We start from the raw sequence: 10138 nt of genomic DNA, 5'->3' as shown, positions 1-10138 counted from the left end.
GTGGGGGAGGACCGCCATGATTCCGAAGCCACGCCAAGGACTGGACAGATGGGCGGGGAGCCAGGGCCAGCAGCGCTGGCTTCAGCTCCCACACCACGCTCCCTGCAAGAGGCAGAACAGCGGCAGCATGGGACGTTAGGTGGAGGCACTCCATCCCAGCCCTCCCCACCCCCACTCCATCATTCTTGACAGGCAATTGGCTAGTTAGATCATAAGAGCATTAAGGAGGAGCAATTTTAATGTTTTCAGACTCAGAAGATATTTGAACAATTTATTTTACATTTTGTGGAAAAGTTCTGCTACCTACTGAGGGGAAAGTGTTATGAATTTAAAGATTTTTATTTTTAGAATGAAAAGGCGGCTAAAAATCTGTCTTAAAATGAAGCTTTGCATGTCAATATTATAAGGTAATCTGGATAGGAATAAGACTGATTTCTGCCCATTTTTTTCCCTTTAGATTTTTCTTTTATTAAAAAAAAAGCGTTTTAAGTGTTTCTTCCATATGATTAATATATTAGAAATTCTTTTTTTTTTAAGTACCCTATTTTTCTGTAAATGCTTTGGGGATAACAGGAGAACTAGTAGCTGTATTAAAGAAGTGAAATTTGATTAAAAGGAAACTGAGAATAAAGTGACTTCCTTGGCAGGAAGGGTATTTTTAAGCTGAACTCTTTTTAACTTGAATGTCTGACAAAGTTGGGAGAATTTTGGAAACTTGTTTACTAAAGATAAGCAATTTAGTACACTTCTACCAAGAGCTATGATGTCTCAGGCAGAGGAGACAAAGCGTGGTATTTTGAAAGTAAAAAAATAACTAGAATTTTAAAAGATGATAATCCCTTTAGGCCTTTTTATGAGTCATAAAGAGACAGACGGATAAAGCTCAAAGCTCATTCATCCCTTCCTCTCCCCTCCCCAATAATTTTAACTCCTTCACTCTAAGGGAAGAGAAAGGGGGGTGTTCTGGCTGGCATTTAAGAGTTCTCTTTTTGGCTCTGAAAGCATTTTCCTGATCAAGTCCTCCTCCTTTCTGTGCCTTAGTTTTCTGTTTGCAAACTAGGGATAACCTTCACTTAGTGCTCAGGGGGATTGTGAGATTGAATATATGAATATGTCAAAAGCAAAACTAGCCAGGAGGTTCTGGGGAGCAGATATTCACACCTCACAGACAGTTACCTCAGTTCTGTCTTCTCAGTGGTTTAATACTTTGTGCTAGTAGAGGCCGGGAACTTATCTATGCACAACTGATTGATGTGCCACTGCCTGCAGCCTAAGAACTGTTAGAAGAGTGCACAGATGAGCGCTGGCAAGCCTAGTTCCTGTCAGGATCTTCTCGTCCCTGTGAAGAGATACAGCAATAATAAAAGAATATGACTGACATGTAATGTATAGGTGCAGGGGTCACGTGCGCCCCATGAGAGTGCTGGTTCCTCCCTTGCCAGCGAGTGCTCCAGCTGGTAGGGAGGCATGCAGAGTGCTAGTGCCTCCCCTGAAATTGGATCTGCTGGCAGCTCCTGGTTGCCAGCTGGCTGCTGGGGGACCCACCCCACTAGTCGCAGGCTGGCCGCTAGGGGACCCCCTGAACCCCAGCAACCAGTCGCCTCTGATGCAATGAATCCAGGCTTACCTATCTATGAAAACCTCCAGAATCTCCTGAATTGCCCTTACAACATGGAGTGCCTCTTGAGGAGCAGCCAAGGCTCCTAAACCATGGGGGCCATCACCTCAGTGCAAACAGCAGAGGCTCTGAACCAGCTCTGCTTGTTGGCTCCGACCAAGCGTGACAGGGCACATCGAACTCCCAGGCCTCCGGGACTTGCCCACAGGATGCCAGTTGGGATAGGGGGAGCATCTGAACTCCCATTCCCATGAGCCTGGAGCATAAGGGGCTGGCCTGGTTGCATTTCTACAGCCCGGGGAGATTTGTAGACATAGGGCATCACCCTGTAGCAACGTAGTGAAGTACTACATCGCTGTACAGCGCACTGTCGCTGTAGCGATCACGTGGGTCCACACACGATCGCCAGAGATGTTGCTGTAGCCCGGTCCCCAGTTATAGTGTGCCGCTACGGCAACAAAGGGGCCAAATCTAACCGTGCACTGTGTGTGTAGCGCAATAACCACCCATAATGCGCCATGCTTAGTACTTCCAAAAAGAAGTACTAGATCAAGCACTGTAGCACGCCACCATATGAAGTGTAGTTGCACCCATAATAGTTATTACTCTGTCCTCAGTGGTTAACTTGTTTTTTTTGGGGGGGAGGGGGAAGGATAAAACAAACCAGCACTCGGTTATGGACCCTACAGGCCTGGTGACCCATAGTGGCCAACTCCCCTAGGGGCATGGGAGGCCGAGGGTTGACGACCTGGCGCGTGGCCATGGGCAGTGGGGAGCGGGGCAGAGGGCTGGCACACACCCAGGCCCCAATGCCCTGGGCAAGGCGGCGGGATGGACACAGCTCCTCCAAGGCGCCCCGCGGCCCTGCCCCGTGGCTGGCAGGGCTGCTGTGCTGCAGCGCGGGCTGGGGTTACTGTGACAAGCCCCGCGCACGGCAAGGGCGCGCGTGTGCAGGGAACCTAGACACGCGCCCGCGGGCTGTGACGTGGAGGAGAGGCGGGGCCACGCGGCCCCCTCCAACCACCGCCTCTCCAAGGCGGGGCCGCTCTAGCCCTCCGGCGGGAGGGGGGGGGGGGGGTCTCTGTGGTGAGAAGGTGGCCGTTCTGTCCCCGACTCTATGGTTGCAGGAGGGCGGGGGGGTTCCAGCGTGGGCCGGCAGTAGGTAAGGAGCCGCGTGGCGCGCGGGGGGTGGGGGGCAGAGCACCCCGGCGCGCGCCTCTCCCCCGCCGGGCGCCAAGGGGCGCATGCGCGGGGCGGCAGGTCCCCCCCCACCCCCCCGGTGCAGCCTGCAGAGGGAGCAGTTCCGGGACGCGCTTTGCGGGGTTGCCCCGGCCTGCTCCCGCCCCCAGGTTTTGCCCGCGTGTTAGCCTTCATCCTGTCTCTACATGACCTAGGATGGGGAGTAGCTGCTTGGCTACCAGCAAGGCAGTACTTGCATCCCTGCCGCCACACGTCCCCTGGTGCTGCCCCCGCTTGCTTGGGGTGGGCTTTCTGCCACCCCCTGCAGCTGCGGTCTTCATTGACCGATATGTTGTGTGGTGAGCCAGCAGTGTGCCCTAGTTGCCCCAAAGGCTAACAGTATACTGGGCTGAATTGGTAAGTGTGTTGCCAGCAGATCAAGGGAAGTGATTATTCCCCTCTGTTCTGCACTGGTGAGGCCACATGGATTCATAGATTATAGAGTCGGAAGGGACCACAAGGGATCATCGTGTCTGGCCCCCTGCCCCTGGCAGGAAAGAGGCCCAAGCTCAGATGACCTCAGCCAGGTGCCTATCTAGCCTCCTCTTGAAGACCTCCAAGCTAGGTGATAATACCACTTCTCGTGGAAGCCCATTCCAGACTCTGACCACCCTTACTGTAAAAAAATTCTTCCTAATGTCTAACCTAAATCTACTCTCCACTAGTTTGCACCCATTATTCCTAGTTACTCCCTGGGGGGCTCTGGTAAATAGCACATCTAGAGCACTGTATTCAGTTTTGGGTCCCCTGCTACAGAAAGATGTGGACAAATTGGAGAGAGTCCAGTGAAGGGCAAGAAAAATGATTCGGGCTGGGGCACATGATTTATGAGATGAGGCTGAGGGAACTGGGGTTATTTAGTCTGAAGAAAAGAAGAGTGAGAGGGGATTTGATATCGCCCTTCAAGTACCTGAAGAAGCACTAAAAAGAGGATGGAGTTAGATTGTTCTCAATGGTGGTGGATGACAGAACAGGGAACAGTGGTTTCAAGTTGCAGCAAGGGTGGTGTAGGTTAGATATTAGGAAGAATTTTCTCACTAGGTGGGTGGGGAAGCACTGGAATGAGTTACCCAGCAAGGTGGTGGAAGCTCCATCCTTGGCATGTTTCAAGGCCTGGCTCAACAAAGTTCTGGCTGGTATGATCTAGTTGGGGCTGGTCCCGCTTTGAGCAGGGGGTTGGATGGGATGTCCTCCTGAGGTCCCTTCCAGCTCTCATTTTCTATGATTTTATGAGTGGTGGAGGTTGATTTGGAGCAGCCCTTTTGGTGGTTTCTATAAGCAGAGGCTGTGTGAGAGGGGTAAGAGAGCCTCCCTGCACCCCCTTACAGAGCAGGGGCATCCACTAGGGGTTGGTGTGTTATTAAGAATGCCTACACAGAGGCTTTGCACCAATTGAGTCCATTCTGCTTTCAATCTAGGTGCTATTTTTTCCCTTCCGGTAAAAAAAAGCTTGAGAGTAGAGTTTGGCTTGCAGTATGGAAAGCATCTTTTTTTTGATAGTCCCTGACACCTGGCGTTTGTACTTGCACATGTCACTCCTTGGTAAGGTAGCAGCTGTTGGAAGGAGGTACATATTTGCCAGGCTGGCTCAACAAACCCTTGCTTTTTAGCATCCATGAGAATCCTTTGGGTTTTCATAATATTACCTCAAGCCTAAAGGGATGTAGCTTTTGGTGGTGTGCAACACACTGTATTAAAAAAACAACAAACCAGCTCTGGCCATTTAGATGGTTGCTGGGTGTGTTAGCTCACTTGTGTATTTGTTTTGCTCCATATATGGCACCAAGTCTCAAATCCTGCACCATTTTGTATTGTAGCAGTGAGGTCAGTGACTTAGCTGTAGCTGTCTAACAAGGGAAGCCATTCATAACTGTGGTCCTTGACCTTGAAAGACTGGATTGCATTCCTGACCATAAAATTAGAGTTTATTACATTTTACAGAGGAGAGAGTTTTGCAGGCAGGACTGGAATAACTCCCTCTTCATGGTGGCACCAAGCGGTTTGCAGAAATACTATGTTTATTACTAGAAACCACAAGTTCTCAGCGCAGTAGTTTCATGTAGTCTTGCTCTAGTGCCCTAGGAGTTGGTTGTGTTGTCATGTATTTGGTTTCTGTCAGATGTCTGAATAATTTAAGCAGGATGTTATGCCAAAATGGCTATCTTTTGTTCAACAGATTGGTTGCTTTGATATGGTCACAGTAATGTGCATTTTCCACCATCATGACAAGATTTCATTCCTGCTGGTGTAGGAGAAACATCAGGGTGGCTCCTGAATAGAAATCAATTATCTTCTTATGTGCCAACAGAATGGATGCTCAAGGCTTTGCTACATGGGGTCAGTGAATTATTGACTAGTATCACTCTGGCAGAATACTTAGTCTGCTCTAACCATGCTAGTACCAAGTGGTAAATACTAAGTTTAATTTGGGCACATCTGTGCAGACTCAGCAAAGCCAATGGAGTTCCACAGGTGTAACTTTGGACTAATATCATGCATAAGTAAGTGCCAAATTTGGCTACTTTGGCACTTATGCACACTATTAGTCCAGAGCCAAAAGGTGCATGATTTGCCATATAGGTCATTGAGCATTTCAAGCCGTGGTGACCCCACAACTCAGCACTGCTCATTATGTGTGTGCACTCCACATATCCTCCCCAAAGAATTGATGTGATAATTAGTGCCCCCCCCCCCCCCCCCCCACACACACACACGACTGGAACTAGGTGCTCTTATCATGAGTTCTGGGATGCTCCAAAAATTTATATGAGCAATAGGTGCCGCTTCAACTTCATAGCTGAGCTCCACTGCTGAGCACATGCTGCTTTGGCAGGAGTTTATTGATAGCCAGTGAGGTTTAATGAGGTTTCAATGTATGCAAATATAAGATGAGGGGCTTTTCCTCCCATGTAGATTACAGGGGAAAACCCCCCCTCGTTTTGTTGCAAATCCCAGGGATCTTTTGCAATAGAAGTGGCAAACACTGGCAGTGATATTGCAGTGTTGAGCAGGGAGACAATAAAAGTGTCTTGGGTTTAGACCAGGGGTGGACAATTATTTTGGGCAGAGGGCCGCTTACTGAGTTTTGGGAAGCCATTGAGGGCTGCATGACAGGCAGCCCAGGGCAAATAAATACAAATTTTCTAAATTTTTTAGGGAACCCACAGGCTGGGTAGAATGGCCTGGCAGGCAGCACCCGACCCCCGGGCCACATTTTGCCCACCCCTGGTTTAGACCTTGCCCTTTCTAATACCAGGGCACCCAGTTTGCTGTTTGTAGAAGCATCTCTACAAGGAGTAAGCTTATACAGGTGGACGTGATCTAGGACTGTAGTATCCTTTGTGCCGAGAGTGGTTTTTAGTATTGCAAATAGTTGTGCATGTATTTAAAACTCAGGCTTGTCTGCTGGCAGCACTGGATTTGATATCAATGAAATTTGTTATTACAGACTGGAATTTGGGATTTAATTTTTCAGTTCATCTTCCTGCACCATCTAAAAATTACAGTCTGGATGACACAGCTTGTTTCATCATTCCAGTCTGTCTGTGATGAGTGAATGCTCTGGGGCAATGAACTTCTCATTCACTGGCTGCCCCTTTTAAACTTCATCCTCAGGAATGCTATCCAATGGCACAAGTACTTCTAAACCCTGCCAATCAAATCGGACATGTGCATAATATGCTATAGTGTGGGATCTTCTGCTCATAGGAAAATTACTCTGTGTGGCTCTTATCTGTGGGACCTGCTACCCTGGCCCACTTTGCCAGCCTCGGTTTTCTCCTCCATTCAGGCCAATGAATTGACTTCACTGCTGTTGGCCCTTTTATACAAGGGCTGATTTTGACTTGACGAGATCCCAACACTGTTGAGCCCTAAGGGTGCCCTTTGTAATAAAGCAAGGCACATGAATGCCAAGTACAGATAGAGAACATTTTGGCCTTTATCAAAGTAGTTAATGAATCTAATATTAACCTGTAGTTAACTTTAAATGCTAATTTATATGCAGAAATCTTCAGTAATGTAAAGTTCAATTTGCAGGTGTCTAACAGTGCCCAGTGCACCTTGTGCCCTTCTAGAATGTGAGAGTCTAATTTAGAAAACCCCAAACTGAAAAGAAACAGGGGGGAAAAGCCATGTTCGGGTTCATGTAACAAGGAAATTAGCATACACGGAAAAACAAGATCTGAATGTCAGAAATCCAGGGACACTGCTCCCTTAGTGACCTGGAGGGAGATCCCAGTACGGTACCCTTCCCTGATGTACATATTTATCTTGTGTCCTCCAGATCATAGGCAGTGCTTACAGCCCATTGGCCTATATGTCCTGATGTGGTGTTATGGCAGGCAGAGAAAATAGGTAGTTTTAGGGATCGGTAAGAGACTTGAGAGTTTCCCAGCTTTTCTTGGCAGTCCCACAGGCTGTGTGGAAATGTCTATCTCTTTAGTTCCCTCTCAGTTGTGGATCACCTTGTCTTAACATCTAGTCTAAGTCCCTTCTTTCACCATGTTTACAAACACAATTATAAAGCCAAGCTCCACGTTGTTCCATCATGTGTCTTGTCTTCTGTCTACTTTCTAATTTATGTACTTCTCGGGCTGGAGCTGCAATTATTTCTGTTTCTTGTTAACTTAGTATACATAGACATTTCCCCCATAATAAATAATGATAATATAGGTGACATCAGCATATCTGTTCATCCTCTGGCCACAAGTGGAATGTTTTTGCTGGCTATATGTGATACTCTAGCCAGGGACCATAAATACCCATTAGCCTGTTTCTTTTTAAATCGTAACTTCCCCCTTTATGGGATTCCACTTGTCTTGGTTGAGGTCACAGTGTAGAACGCAATCCAAAATTGTCTGGAAATGTATTTCCTATTGTTATCTTACTAACCTAATGTTTTCAGTTCAACAGACATCTGAGCTACTCTGTACTGTATCAGTTTCAGCCTCCTGCCTCAGGAAGGTCACTAGTGATACTATTAGATCAACATTTAAGAAAACTAGAGGAGCCCGGAAGGTCACTGGAACTGGAATAGACTGTGACTTCCAGAAGGTGACAGATGAGTGTCTGTTAACAGCCAACACCTGAATTCCTGTGCTGAAGCGGTTGGTGATGGAGCTGCTGTGTCATTTGCACTCTCCAGAGAACTCGATGCCTAGTAATTCCAGCAGCAGGCTTTGACAAACTTTCTCTGGCATGCTGAGTTCTGGGTGACTGTTTTCTTGCCTCTGACTGTCCGGCATAGTACAAAGAGTAAATGAGATGTGTGCAGCGCAAAGACTGCATGGCAATGTTTTGAGAAGTCAACCCAAAAGGGAATGAACTGAGTACATTGTGCAAAAAAAGTTCCTGATAATATTCATAAGAGAATAATCTTTACCTTGGGAATATGGATGTCCCTTTCTTCCTGGCGTCAGTACAGTCTTTTCTAGCTCCTGCAAAGCCAGGCTTGATCTATATTACAAAGTTTTACCAACATAGTCTTATAAGTTAGGAATGTGAAAATAATCACCTTGTGCTTGACTGACAAACATGCAGTGGCCAGTTCTCCTAGTGTAACTGCAAATGTGACAGCAGAGATGCCTGAAGAAGGGTGATTGTGCCCAAAAGCTTGCAAAGAACTCTTTTCTAACTACTCAGTTGGTCTAATAAAAGACATCACATCAACCCAAAGGACCTTGCCTAGCAGAAGAGGGCATTTGTTGTGATATAGTTTATGTCCTTTGGGACCAAAGTAGAATACACCATTTCTTTTCTATGGGGCTCTGACAACATAACTAAACTGATGTTCCCCGTAAGGACAAGTGCTGGTAGCAAGGGGGCAGAGTGAACTTTGCCCGTCTGGCTACTGGAATTAAAAAGGACGATTTTGAATTCCACCTTCTGATCAGTTTATGGAGAAGCTCTAATAGCAGTGAATGAGGGGGCATGACCACGTGTGTTTGGAAACCTAGAGAAATGTCTGCCAAAGGCCCTTTCTAGAGGATCTTCTATCTCAGTGACCACCAACTGGTCGATTGCAATTGACCGGTAGATCCCAGAGCCTCTTGAAGTTGATCCTGGGCTGGGGGGGCTGAGCATATGCATGTTCCCGCCCTTCCCAGCCCAGCAGGTCAGTCAGTGAGGGAGGGAAGGGGAGGAGGCCCCAGGGGGGCTCATGCAATGGGACTCGGGGCACAAATCCCAGCCCGCAGCAGGAGCTGCCTCTGCTGTACACAGATGGGGGGTGGGGGGGGGGCATGTGCCCCCCCTCCCCAAACGCAGGACAGCATTGGAGGCTGCAACTCTGAGGTAGGTAGCAGGGCTGGAGCAGGGTCAGGCCCTGCACAGCTAGTAAGGGTGAGGGATGGAGCCATGAGTGGCTTGTCTTGGTGGGGCACAGGGAGGGTGAGCATGCAGCTTGGGAGGGCATAGCAGGCACATGTCCCCAGATCTGCCTGCGGGGTGGGGTGGGGTGGGGTGGGGCGGGCTGCTCTCGGCTGGGCTGTGCTGTGTTCGGGCCAGGCGGCGGTGGCAGCGCTGCAAGCAGGGCCATGGAGGGGGGCCGTAGCCCCCCCAAATCCCCGCCCCAAGTGTAATGTGGGCTAGGCCCAGCAAGAACAACCTGGTGCAGCCTTCCCCCCCAACCCCCCGAGGACATGGGGGCCAGGGGCTGGCAGGGGAGGGCTGGCTGGAAGGCTGCACCAGGCTATTTCCTCTGGGCCTGGCCTGTGCTGCACTTGGGGCAGGTAGCTGTGGCACTGGGAGCAGGGGTTGGGGTGGTCTACGGCCCCCCTCCATGGCCTTGTCAGAGCACTGCTGCCTGGCCTGACCTGAGCACAGCCCAGTTGGGAACAGCGCCACCCAGTCTACAGGCTGTCCCGCCCTGTGGGCAGATCTGGAGGCAAGTGTTCCCCATGCCCTCCCAGGCTGCATGCCCCTCCTCTCCATGGCCCCCGAATGAGCCACTCGCAGTGCTGTCCCCTACCCCATGCCGGCTGTGCTCCCTCCCTCACTGCCCTTTCCCCTCCCCTCCCCACAGACTTACCTGCTGGGTTGAGGGGGCGGGTGGATAGATATGGAGTTCCTTTTAAATTCCAAAAGTGATCTCCTACCTAAAAAGGTTGGAGACCCCTGGTCTATCTGACTATGCAGTTGGCTGTGGGATTCTTTTCCTTTACAGCCAACAAATGAAATATTCCTGCTTTCACTTTTGTGTAACACCCTTGACTCTTACTTTACCTGGGGGCGGATTTCCACCTCACTAATTGCCTGGTGCTTGGACTCACTAAAACTTGG

General features: G+C 49.1%; 1 protein-coding gene across 1 annotated transcript in view; it reads left to right on the top strand.

Moving 5' to 3' along the window:
- Positions 1-2689: 2689 nt before the first annotated feature.
- The window catches only part of B4GALT4 (beta-1,4-galactosyltransferase 4), a 64085-nt gene continuing 56636 nt past the window's right edge, over positions 2690-10138 (top strand). Inside the window, exon 1 of the mRNA XM_006261480.4 lies at positions 2690-2780. The gene's annotated coding sequence lies outside the window, so the exon portion shown is untranslated. The remainder of the gene's footprint in view (positions 2781-10138) is intronic.

Source organism: Alligator mississippiensis, chromosome 1 (assembly GCF_030867095.1).
Source record: "Alligator mississippiensis isolate rAllMis1 chromosome 1, rAllMis1, whole genome shotgun sequence".
NCBI lineage: Eukaryota > Metazoa > Chordata > Crocodylia > Alligatoridae > Alligator > Alligator mississippiensis.
This window is presented reverse-complemented; position numbering and strand designations above follow the sequence as displayed.